Genomic DNA, 12,329 nt, shown 5'->3' on the forward strand with positions numbered 1-12,329 from the left:
GTTCTCACTACCCTTCTTGTCCTTTATTTCAATGTCAAACTCTTGTAGAAGCAATATCTATCTGATAGGTATTAGTTTAGTATCCTGTTTTGACATCAAATACTTAAGGACAACATGATCAGTATAAACTACAATTTTGGATCCAATCAAGTATGATATAAACTTATCAAATGCATAAACCACAGCCAATAATTCCTTTTCTGTTGTGGTGTAATTTTTTTGAGCTTTATTTAATACTTTGCTTGCATAATAGATGACATGATACAAGTTCCCTTTCCTTTGTCCTAACACAGCACCAATTGCAATGTCACTTGAATCACACATGAGTTCAAAGGGTAATACCCAATCTGGGGGTGTGATGATTGGTGCAGTGGTGAGTCTGGTTTTTAAAGTCTCAAAGGCATGCTGACAGCTTTCATAAAAAATGAAAGGATTATCAACCATCAACAAATTGCTTAATGGTTTGGCTATTTTTGAAAAATCCTTGATAAATCTTCTATAAAATCCAGCATGTCCTAAGAAACTTCTAACAACTTTCACATTAGTTGGTGGAGGGAGTTTCTCTATGATTTCTACCTTTGCCTTGTCAACTTCTATCCCTTTTCTGGAAACTTTGTGACCAAGAACAATCCCTTCAGGTACCATAAAATGACATTTCTCCCAATTTAAAACCAAATTGGTTTCTTGGCACCGTTTCAAGACAAGGGTAAGATGATGCAAGCAAGCACTAAAAGTGTCACTAAAAACAGAGAAATCATCCATGAAAACTTCAATAAATTTTTCTACCATATCTGAGAAGATTGATAGCATGCATCTTTAAAATGTTGTTGGAGCATTACACAATCCAAATGGCATTCTTCTGTATGCAAAATCTCCAAAGGGACAGGTGAAAGATGTCTTCTCTTGATCCATGGGGTCAACCATTATTTGATTATAACCAGAATACCCATCAAGGAAGCAGTAATATGCATGGCCAGCTAGCCTCTCAAGCATTTGGTCAATGAAAGGGAGAGGGAAGTGATCTTTGCGTGTGGCATCATTCAGCCTCCTATAGTCAATACACATCCTCCATTCTGTCACATTTCTTGTGGGAATGAGTTCATTCTTCTCATTAACAACAACTGTCATCCCACCTTTCTTTGGTGCCACTTGAACTGGATTTATCCATGAGCTGTCAAAGATAGGATAGATAATCCCTGCATTCTATAACTTCACTACTTCCTTCTGGACACTTCCTTCATTGTGGGATTTAGCCTCCTTTGATGTTGAACTACTAGTTTGCAATTGTCTTCCAAAAGGATCTTATGCATGCAAACTGAAGGGCTAATACCCTTCAAGTCATCAATGGTCAATCCTAATGCATCTTTGTGAGCCTTTAGTACATTAAGGAGCTTTCTTTCTTCTTCTTCAATCAGGGAAGAGTTGATGATCAATGAAAAGCTATCTGCTGTGCCAAGGAATGCATATTTGAGATGAATAGGGAGAGGCTTCAATTCTTGATTTAGCACTTCTTCCTTCTTGTCTTGTTTAACCTTTTTCTCAATGGAAATTTTAGCTACTTGTGCTTCCATTGTCTCCTGATCTTCTTCCCCTTCTTCTTTTGTTGCTCATGATGATTGGCTTCTGGTGCGCGAAATTGTGAACAATACTTTTTCACAACTCTCATAATCCCTGGTCATGAACTCCAAAAACTTGGTGGTTCAATTCCATGGCATTACACAACTTCGCACAACTAACCAGCAAGTGCACTGGGTCGTCCAAGTAATACCTTACGTGAGTAAGGGTCGATCCCACGGAGATTGTTAGCATTGAAGCAAGCTATGGTCATCTTGTAAATCTTAGTCAGGCAAACTCAAATGTATATGATGATGAACGAAAATAATATAAAGATAAGGATAGTGATACTTATGTATATCATTGGTGTAAGAGCTTCAGACAAGTGTATGAAGATGCCTTCCCTTCCGTCTCTCTGCTTTCCTACTGCCTTCATCCAATCCTTTCTTACTCCTTTCCATGGCAAGCTCGTATAGGGTCTCACTGTTGTCAGCAGCTACCTCCCATCCTCGCAGTGAAAGCTAATGCACACACTCTGTCACAGTGCTGCCAATCACCGGTGTGGTTCCCTCCCCTACCGGAATAGAATAACTCTTTTGCGTCTGTCACTAACGCCCAGTAGGTTACAGGTTTGAAGCACGTCACAGTCATTCAATCATTGAATCCTACTCAGAATACCACAGACAAGGTTAGACCTTCCGGATTCTCTTGAATGCTGCCATCAGTTCTTGCCTATACCACGAAGACTCTGATCTCACGGAATGGTTGGCTCGTTTGTCAGGCGAGCACTCGGTTGTCAGGCGATCAACCATGCATCGTGCAATCAGGAATCCAAGAGATATTCACCAAGCCTCAAATGCTTGTAGAACAAGAGTGGTTGTCAGTCACTTTGTTCATGAGTGAGAATGGTGATGGGCGTCAATCATCACCTTCATCATGTTGAAGAACAAGTGATATCTTGGATAAAGAACAAGTGGAATTGAATGGAAGAACAATAGTAATTGCATTAATACTCGAGGTACAGCAGAGCTCCACACCTTAATCTATGGTGTGTAGAAACTCCACCGTTGAAAATACATAAGAACAAGGTCTAGGCATGGCCGAATGGCCAGCCTCCCAATGATCTAAGAACTAAAATGTCCAAAGATGATCTAGAGATCTAAAAGTGATCAAAAGATTTCTATACAATAGTAAAAGGTCCTACTTATAAGAAACTAGTAGCCTAGGGTGTACAGAAATGAGTAAATGACATAAAAATCCTCTTCCGGGCCCACTTGGTGTGCTTGGGCTGAGCAATGAAGCAATTTCGTGTAGAGACTCTTCTTGGAGTTAAACGCCAGCTTTGGTGCCAGTTTGGCGTTTAACTCCCATTTGGGTGCCAGTTCCAGCGTTTAACGCTGGGATTCTTTGAGGTGACTTTGAACGCCGGTTTGGGCCATCAAATCTTGGACAAAGTATGGACTATTATATATTGCTGGAAAGCCCAAGATGTCTACTTTCCAACGCCGTTGAGAGCGCGCCAATTGGGCTTCTGTAGCTCCAGAAAATCCGCTTCGAGTGCAGGGAGGTCAGAATCCAACAGCATCTGCAGTCCTTTTGAGTCTCTGGATCAGATTTTTGCTCAGGTCCCTCAATTTCAGCCAGAAAATACCTGAAATCACAGAAAAACACACAAACTCATAGTAAAGTCCAGAAAAGTGAATTTTAATTAAAAACTAATAAAAATATACTAAAAACTAACTATATCATATCAAAAACATACTAAAAACAATGCCAAAAAGTATACAAATTATCCGCTCATCACAACACCAAACTTAAATTGTTGCTTGTCCTCAAGCAACTGAAAATCAAATAAGATAAAAAGAAGAGAATATGCAATGAATTCCAAAAACATCTGTGAAGATCAGTATTAATCAGATGAGCGGGGCTTTTAACTTTTTGCCTCCGAACAGTTTTGGCATCTCACTCTATCCTTTGAAATCCAGAATGGTTGGCTTCTTTAGGAACTTAGAATCCAGATAGTGTTAATGATTCTCTTAGTAAAGTATGATGATTCTTGAACATAGCTATTTATTGAGTCTTGGCTGTGGCCCAAAGCACTCTGTCTTCCAGTATTACCACCGGATACATACATGCCACAGACACATAATTGGGTGAACCTTTTCAGATTGTGACTCAGCTTTGCTAAAGTCCCCAATTAGAGGTGTCCAGGGTTCTTAAGCACACTCTTATTGCCTTGGATCACAACTCTTATTCCTTTTTTTTTTTTCGTTTTTTTTTTTCGTTTTTTTTTTTTTTGAAATGCTTTTTCTTGCTTCAAGAATCATTTTATTGATTTTTCAGATCCTCAGTAACATGTCTCCTTTTTCATCATTCTTTCAAGAGCCAACATTCATGAACCACAAATTCAAAAGACTATGCACTGTTAAGCATACATTCAGAGAACAAAAAATATTGCCACCACATCAAAATAATTAAACTATTATAAAATTCAAAATTCATGCAATTCTTTCTTTATCAATTAGGCACGTTTTTATTGAAGAAAGGTGATGGATTCATAGGACATTCATAACTTTAAGGCATAGACACTAAGACACTAATGATCATAAGACACAAACATGGATAAACATAAGCATTAAAATTCGAAAACAGAAGAACAATACAAGGAAATCAAAGAACGGGTCCACCTTAGTGATGGCGGCTCTTTCTTGCTCTTGAAGATCCTATGGAGTGCTTGAGCTCCTCAATGTCTCTTCCTTGTCTTTGTTGCTCCTCCCTCATGATTCTTTGATCTTCTCTAATTCATGAAGGATGATGGAGTGTTCTTGATGCTCCACCCTCAGTTGTCCCATGTTGGAACTTAGTTCTCCTAGGGAGGTGTTTAGTTGCTCCCAATAGTTTGTGGAGGAAAATTCATCCCTTGAGGAATCTCAGGGATCTCATGATGAGTGAGATCTCTTGTGTACTCCATCCTTTTCTTGGTGATGGGCTTGTCCTCATCAATGGGAATGTCTCCCTCTATGTCAACTCCAACTGAATAACAGAGGTGACAAATGAGATGAGGAAAGGCTAACCTTGCCAAGGTGGAGGTCTTGTCCGCCACCTTATAGAGTTCTTGGGCTATAACCTCATGAACCTCTATTTCTTCTCCAATCATGATACTATGGATCATGATGGCCCGGTCTATGGTAACTTCGGACCGGTTGCTAGTGGGGATGATTGAGCGTTGTATGAACTCTAACCATCCTCTAGCCACGGGCTTGAGGTCATGCCTTCTCAATTGGACCGGCTTTCCTCTTGAATCTTGTTTCCATTGTGCGCCCTCTTCACATATGACTGTGAGGACTTGGTCCAACCTTTGATCAAAGTTGACCCTTCTAGTGTAAGGATGCTCATCTCCTTGCATCATAGGCAAGTTGAACGCCACCCTCACACTCTCCAGACTAAAATCCAAGTATTTCCCCCGAACCATAGTGAGATAATTCTTTGGATTCGGGTTCACACTTTGGTCATGGTTCTTTGTGATCCATGCATTGGCATAGAACTCTTGAACCATCAAGATTCCGACTTGTTGAATGGGGTTGGTAAGACTTCCCAACCTCTTCTTCGGATCTCATGGCGGATCTCCGGATATTCACCCTTTTTGAGTGAAAAGGGGACCTCGGAGATCACCTTCTTCAAGGCCACAACTTCATAGAAGTGGTCTTGATGCACCCTTGAGAGGAATCTATCCATCTCCCATGACTCGGAGGTGGAAGCTTTTGCCTTCCCTTTCCTCTTTTTAGAGGTTTCTCCGGCCTTGGATGCCATAAATGGTTATGGAAAAACAAAAAGCAACGCTTTTACCACACCAAACTTAAAATGTTTGCTCGTCCTCGAGCAAAAGAAGAAAGAAGAGAGTAGAAGAAGAAGAAATGAGGAAGAAGGGAGATGGTAGTGTGTTCGGCCAAGAAGGGGGAAGAAAGGGTGGTTAGGTTGTGTGAAATTGAAGAGTTGAAGAAGGGTATTTATAGGAGAGAGGGGGGTAAAGGTTCGGCCATTATGGGTGGGTTTGGGAGGGAAAGTGGTTTGAATTTGAAGGGTGAGGTTGGTGGGGTTTTATGAAGGATGGATGTGAGTGGTGAAGAGAAAGATGGGATTTGATAGGTGAGGGGTTTTTGGGGAAGAGGTGTTGAGGTGATTGGTGAATGGGGGAAGAAGAGAGAGAGTGATGGTAGGGTCCTGTGGGGTCCACAGATCCTGTAGTGTCAAGGAAAAGTCATCCCTGCACCAAATGTTGCTCAAAATCACGTTTTGAGCCATTTCTGGCGTTAAACGCCGGGCTGGTGCCCATTCCTGGCGTTTAACGCCAGGTTCTTACCCTTTACTGGTGTTTAACGCCAGTCTGGTGCCTCTTTCTGGCGTTAAACGCCCAGAATGGTGCCAGACTGGGCGTTAAACGCCCAACAGCTAGCATTACTGGCGTTTGAACGCCAGTTTCTTCTCCTCCAGGGTGTGCTGTTTTTCTTCCTGTTTTTCATTCTGTTTTTGCTTTTTTCATTGTTTTGTGACTTCTTATGATCATCAACCTACAAAAAGATAAAATAACAAAAGAAAATAATTAATTATAAAACATTGGGTTGCCTCCCAACAAGCACTTCTTTAATGTCATTAGCTTGACAGAGGGCTCTCATGGAGCCTCAGAAATGCTCAGAACCGTGTTGAAACCTCCCAACACCAAACTTAGAGTTTGAATGTGGGGTTTCAACACCAAACTTAGAGTTTGGTTGTAGCCTCCCAACACCAAACTTAGAGTTTGACTGTGGGGGCTCTGTTTGGCTCTGTTTTGAGAGGAGCTCTTCATGCTTCCTCTCCATGATGACAGAGGGATATCCTTGGGCCTTAAACACCAAGGATTTTTCATTCACTTGAATGATTAACTCTCCTCTGTCAACATCAATCACAGCCTTTGCTGTGGCTAGGAAGGGTCTGCCAAGGATGATGGATTCATCCATGCACTTCCCAGTCTCTAGGACTATGAAATCAGTAGGAATGTACTGGTCTTCAACTTTAACCAGAACGTCCTCCACAAGTCCATGGGCTTGTTTTCTTGAGTTGTCTGCCATCTCTAATGAGATTCTTGCAGCTTGCACCTCTAAGATCCCTAATTTCTCCATTACAGAGAGGGGCACGAGGTTCACACTTGACCCTAAGTCACACAAGGCCTTCTTGAAGGTCATGGTGCCTATGGTACAAGGTATAGAAAACTTCCCAGGATCCTGCCTCTTTTGAGGCAGTTTCTGCCTAGACAAGTCATCCAGTTCTTTGGTGAGCAAGGGAGGTTCATCCTCCCAAGTCTCATTTCCAAATAACTTGTCATTTAGTTTCATGATTGCTCCAAGGTATTTAGCAACTTGCTCTTCATGACATACTCATCCTCTTCAGAGGAAGAATACTCATCAGAGCTCATGAATGGCAGAAGTAAGTCCAATGGAATCTCTATGGTCTCATTTTGAGCCTCAGATTCCCATTGTTCCTCATTGAGGAACTCAGAGGAGAGTGGTGCACGCCCACTGAGGTCTTTCTCAGTGGCGTCTTCTTCCTCTCTTTCCTCTCCATATTCGGCCATGTTGATGGCCTTGCACTCTCCTTTTGGATTTCTTCTGTATTACTTGGGAGAGTACTAGGAGGAGTTCAGTAACCTTCTTGCTCAGCTGACCCACTTGTCCTTCCAGATTTCTGATGGAGGACCTTGTTTCATTCATGAAACTTTGAGTGGTCTTTATTAGATCAGAGACCATTGTTGCTAAGTCAGACGTATTCTGCTTAGAACTCTCTGTCTGTGCTGAGAAGATGATGGAAAAGGCTTGCCATTGCTAAACCTGTTTCTTCCACCATTATTGTTATTGAAACCTTGTTGAGGTCTCTCTTGATTCTTCCATGAGAGATTTGGGTGATTTCTCCATGAAGAATTGTAGGTATTTCCATAGGGATCTCTAGGTAATTCACCTCTTCCATGGAAGGGTTCTCAGGATCATAAGCTTCTTCCTCAGATGAAGCATCCTTAGTACTGTTTGGTGCATTTTGCATTCCAGACAGACTTTGAGAAATCAAATTGACTTGTTGAGTCAATATCTGTTCTGAGCCAATATGGCATTCAGAGTGTCAATCTCAAGAACTCCTTTCTTCTGACTAGTCCCATTGTTCACAGGATTCCTTTCAGAAGTGTACATGAATTGGTTATTTGCAACCATTTCAATCAATTCTTGAGCTTCTGCAGGCGTCTTCTTCAGATGAAGAGATCCTCCAGCAGAGCTATCCAAGGACATCTTAGATAGTTCAGAGAGACCATCATAGAAAATACCTATGATGCTCCATTCAGAAAGCATGTCTGAAGGACATCTTCTGATTAATTGTTTGTATCTTTCCCAAGCTTCATAGAGGGACTCTCCATCCTTCTGTTTGAAGGTTTGGACTTCCACTCTAAGCTTACTCCATCTTTGTGGTGGAAAGAACTTTGCCAAGAAGGCATTGACTAGCTTTTCCCAAGAGTCCAGGCTTTCTTTAGGTTGAGAATCCAACCATATTCTAGCTCTGTCTCTTACAGCAAAAGGGAATAGCATCAGTCTATAGACCTCAGGGTTAACCCCATTAGTCTTGACTGTGTCACAGATTTGCAAGAATTCAGCTAAAAACTGATGAGGATCTTCCATTGGAAGTCCATGGAACTTGCAATTCTGTTGCATTAGAGAAACTAATTGAGGCTTAAGCTCAAAGTTGTTTGCTCCAATGGCAGGGATAGAGATGCTTCTCCCATAGAAGTCGGGAGTAGGTGCAGTAAAGTCACCCAGCACCTTCCTTGCATTGTTGGCATTGTTGTTGTTTTCGGCTGCCATGGGTTCTTCTTCTTTGAAGAATTCGGTCAGGTCCTCTAAAGAGAGTTGTGCTTTGGCTTCTCTTAGCTTTCTCTTCAAGGTCCTTTCGGGTTCAGGATCAGCTTCAACAAGAATGCCTTTGTCTCTGCTCCTGCTCATATGAAAGAGAGAAAAAGAAAATGTGGAATCCTCTATGTCACAGTATGGAGATTCCTTGAAATGTCAGAGGAAAAGAGAAATAGAAAGAAGAAGGGGAAGAAGAATTCGAACTTTAATTAGATAAGGTTCGAATTGTGCATTTAGAAGGAGTGGTACTCCATAATAGAAGGATGTGAGAAGGAGGGAAGAGGATTTTCGAAAATTCAATTAAAAGATTTTGAAAACATTTTGAAAATTTGATTGATAATTTTCGAAAATTGAAAGTGGAAGAGAAATCAAGTGATTTTTGAAAAAGATTTTGAAATTAGAAACTAAAAAGATTTGATTGAATACTAATTTGAAAAAGATATGATAAAAAAAATATGATTGAAAGGTTATTGTCTTAAAAAGATGTGATTGAGAAGATATGATTTGAAAACCATTTTAAAAGATATGTTTTGAAAATTATTTTAAAAGATTTGATTTGGAAAATTAGTGACTTGCCTAACAAGAAAAGATATGATTCAAACATAAAACCTTCCTTAACAGAAAAGGCAAAAAAAAATGTTCAATCAAATCATTAATTGTTAGTAAGTATCTTTGAAAGGAAAGAAATTAATTTTCAAAACATTTGAGTGAAAAGATTTGATTTGAAAAAGATTTGATTTTGAAAAACTTGAAAAAAATTGATTTGAAAACAAAATCTTCCCCCTAGCACCATCCTGGCGTTAAACGCCCAGAATGGTATACATTTTGGCATTTAACGCCCAAAATGCTACCTTTTTGGGCGTTAAACGCCCAACCAGGTGCCCTGGCTGGCGTTTAAACGCCAGTCTGCCTTCTTCACTAAAAACAGAGAAATCATCCATGAAAACTTCAATAAATTTTTCTACCATATCTGAGAAGATTGATAGCATGCATCTTTAAAATGTTGTTGGAGCATTACACAATCCAAATGGCATTCTTCTGTATGCAAAATCTCCAAAGGGACAGGTGAAAGATGTCTTCTCTTGATCCATGGGGTCAACCATTATTTGATTATAACCAGAATACCCATCAAGGAAGCAGTAATATGCATGGCCAGCTAGCCTCTCAAGCATTTGGTCAATGAAAGGGAGAGGGAAGTGATCTTTGCGTGTGGCATCATTCAGCCTCCTATAGTCAATACACATCCTCCATTCTGTCACATTTCTTGTGGGAATGAGTTCATTCTTCTCATTAACAACAACTGTCATCCCACCTTTCTTTGGTGCCACTTGAACTGGACTTATCCATGAGCTGTCAAAGATAGGATAGATAATCCCTGCATTCTATAACTTCACTACTTCCTTCTGGACAACTTCCTTCATTGTGGGATTTAGCCTCCTTTGATGTTGAACTACTAGTTTGCAATTGTCTTCCAAAAGGATCTTATGCATGCAAACTGAAGGGCTAATACCCTTCAAGTCATCAATGGTCAATCCTAATGCATCTTTGTGAGCCTTTAGTACATTAAGGAGCTTTCTTTCTTCTTCTTCAATCAGGGAAGAGTTGATGATCAATGAAAAGCTATCTGCTGTGCCAAGGAATGCATATTTGAGATGAATAGGGAGAGGCTTCAATTCTTGATTTAGCACTTCTTCCTTCTTGTCTTGTTTAACCTTTTTCTCAATGGAAATTTTAGCTACTTGTGCTTCCATTGTCTCCTGATCTTCTTCCCCTTCTTCTTTTTGTTGCTCATGATGATTGGCTTCTGGTGCGCGAAATTGTGAACAATACTTTTTCACAACTCTCATAATCCCTGGTCATGAACTCCAAAAACTTGGTGGTTCAATTCCATGGCATTACACAACTTCGCACAACTAACCAGCAAGTGCACTGGGTCGTCCAAGTAATACCTTACGTGAGTAAGGGTCGATCCCACGGAGATTGTTAGCATTGAAGCAAGCTATGGTCATCTTGTAAATCTTAGTCAGGCAAACTCAAATGTATATGATGATGAACGAAAATAATATAAAGATAAGGATAGTGATACTTATGTATATCATTGGTGTAAGAGCTTCAGACAAGTGTATGAAGATGCCTTCCCTTCCGTCTCTCTGCTTTCCTACTGCCTTCATCCAATCCTTTCTTACTCCTTTCCATGGCAAGCTCGTATAGGGTCTCACTGTTGTCAGCAGCTACCTCCCATCCTCGCAGTGAAAGCTAATGCACACACTCTGTCACAGTGCTGCCAATCACCGGTGTGGTTCCCTCCCCTACCGGAATAGAATAACTCTTTTGCGTCTGTCACTAACGCCCAGTAGGTTACAGGTTTGAAGCACGTCACAGTCATTCAATCATTGAATCCTACTCAGAATACCACAGACAAGGTTAGACCTTCCGGATTCTCTTGAATGCTGCCATCAGTTCTTGCCTATACCACGAAGACTCTGATCTCACGGAATGGTTGGCTCGTTTGTCAGGCGAGCACTCGGTTGTCAGGCGATCAACCATGCATCGTGCAATCAGGAATCCAAGAGATATTCACCAAGCCTCAAATGCTTGTAGAACAAGAGTGGTTGTCAGTCACTTTGTTCATGAGTGAGAATGGTGATGGGCGTCAATCATCACCTTCATCATGTTGAAGAACAAGTGATATCTTGGATAAAGAACAAGTGGAATTGAATGGAAGAACAATAGTAATTGCATTAATACTCGAGGTACAGCAGAGCTCCACACCTTAATCTATGGTGTGTAGAAACTCCACCGTTGAAATACATAAGAACAAGGTCTAGGCATGGCCGAATGGCCAGCCTCCCAATGATCTAAGAACTAAAATGTCCAAAGATGATCTAGAGATCTAAAAGTGATCAAAAGATTTCTATACAATAGTAAAAGGTCCTACTTATAAGAAACTAGTAGCCTAGGGTGTACAGAAATGAGTAAATGACATAAAAATCCTCTTCCGGGCCCACTTGGTGTGTGCTTGGGCTGAGCAATGAAGCAATTTCGTGTAGAGACTCTTCTTGGAGTTAAACGCCAGCTTTGGTGCCAGTTTGGGCGTTTAACTCCCATTTGGGTGCCAGTTCCAGCGTTTAACGCTGGGATTCTTTGAGGTGACTTTGAACGCCGGTTTGGGCCATCAAATCTTGGGCAAAGTATGGACTATTATATATTGCTGGAAAGCCCAGGATGTCTACTTTCCAACGCCGTTGAGAGCGCGCCAATTGGGCTTCTGTAGCTCCAGAAATCCGCTTCGAGTGCAGGGAGGTCAGAATCCAACAGCATCTGCAGTCCTTTTGAGTCTCTGGATCAGATTTTTGCTCAGGTCCCTCAATTTCAGCCAGAAAATACCTGAAATCACAGAAAAACACACAAACTCATAGTAAAGTCCAGAAAAGTGAATTTTAATTAAAAACTAATAAAAATATACTAAAAACTAACTATATCATATCAAAAACATACTAAAAACAATGCCAAAAAGTATACAAATTATCCGCTCATCAGCTTCCAACATTTCTTCCACCAAACTTTCAATCATATCTATTCTCATGTAATCTTCTTGCTCAGGGGGTGTTGCATTGCTTTGAAAATATTGATGACCATTTGCTCATTGTGCACCCTGAAGATCATTTCTCCCTTCTCTACATCAATAATAGCTCTTACTGTGGCTAGAAACAGTCTTCCCAAAATGATTGAATTGTTTCCTTCCTCTTCTGTGTCCAAAATCACAAAGTCTGCAGGGAAGATAAACTCTCCAACCTTCACTAATAGATTTTTCACAATGTTATTGGGTGTCTTGATTGATCTATCGGCCATTAC

General features: G+C 40.6%; 1 non-coding gene across 1 annotated transcript; it reads left to right on the forward strand.

Moving 5' to 3' along the window:
• The first annotated feature begins 7,916 nt into the window (after nucleotides 1-7,916).
• Nucleotides 7,917-8,024, forward strand: LOC130964586 (small nucleolar RNA R71). The gene has a single exon (XR_009080673.1). It is a non-coding gene; the product is annotated as a small nucleolar RNA R71 (small nucleolar RNA).
• Nucleotides 8,025-12,329: the final 4,305 nt, after the last annotated feature.

The sequence above is a fragment of the Arachis stenosperma genome, chromosome 2 (assembly GCF_014773155.1).
Source record: "Arachis stenosperma cultivar V10309 chromosome 2, arast.V10309.gnm1.PFL2, whole genome shotgun sequence".
Taxonomy (NCBI): Eukaryota; Viridiplantae; Streptophyta; class Magnoliopsida; order Fabales; family Fabaceae; genus Arachis; species Arachis stenosperma.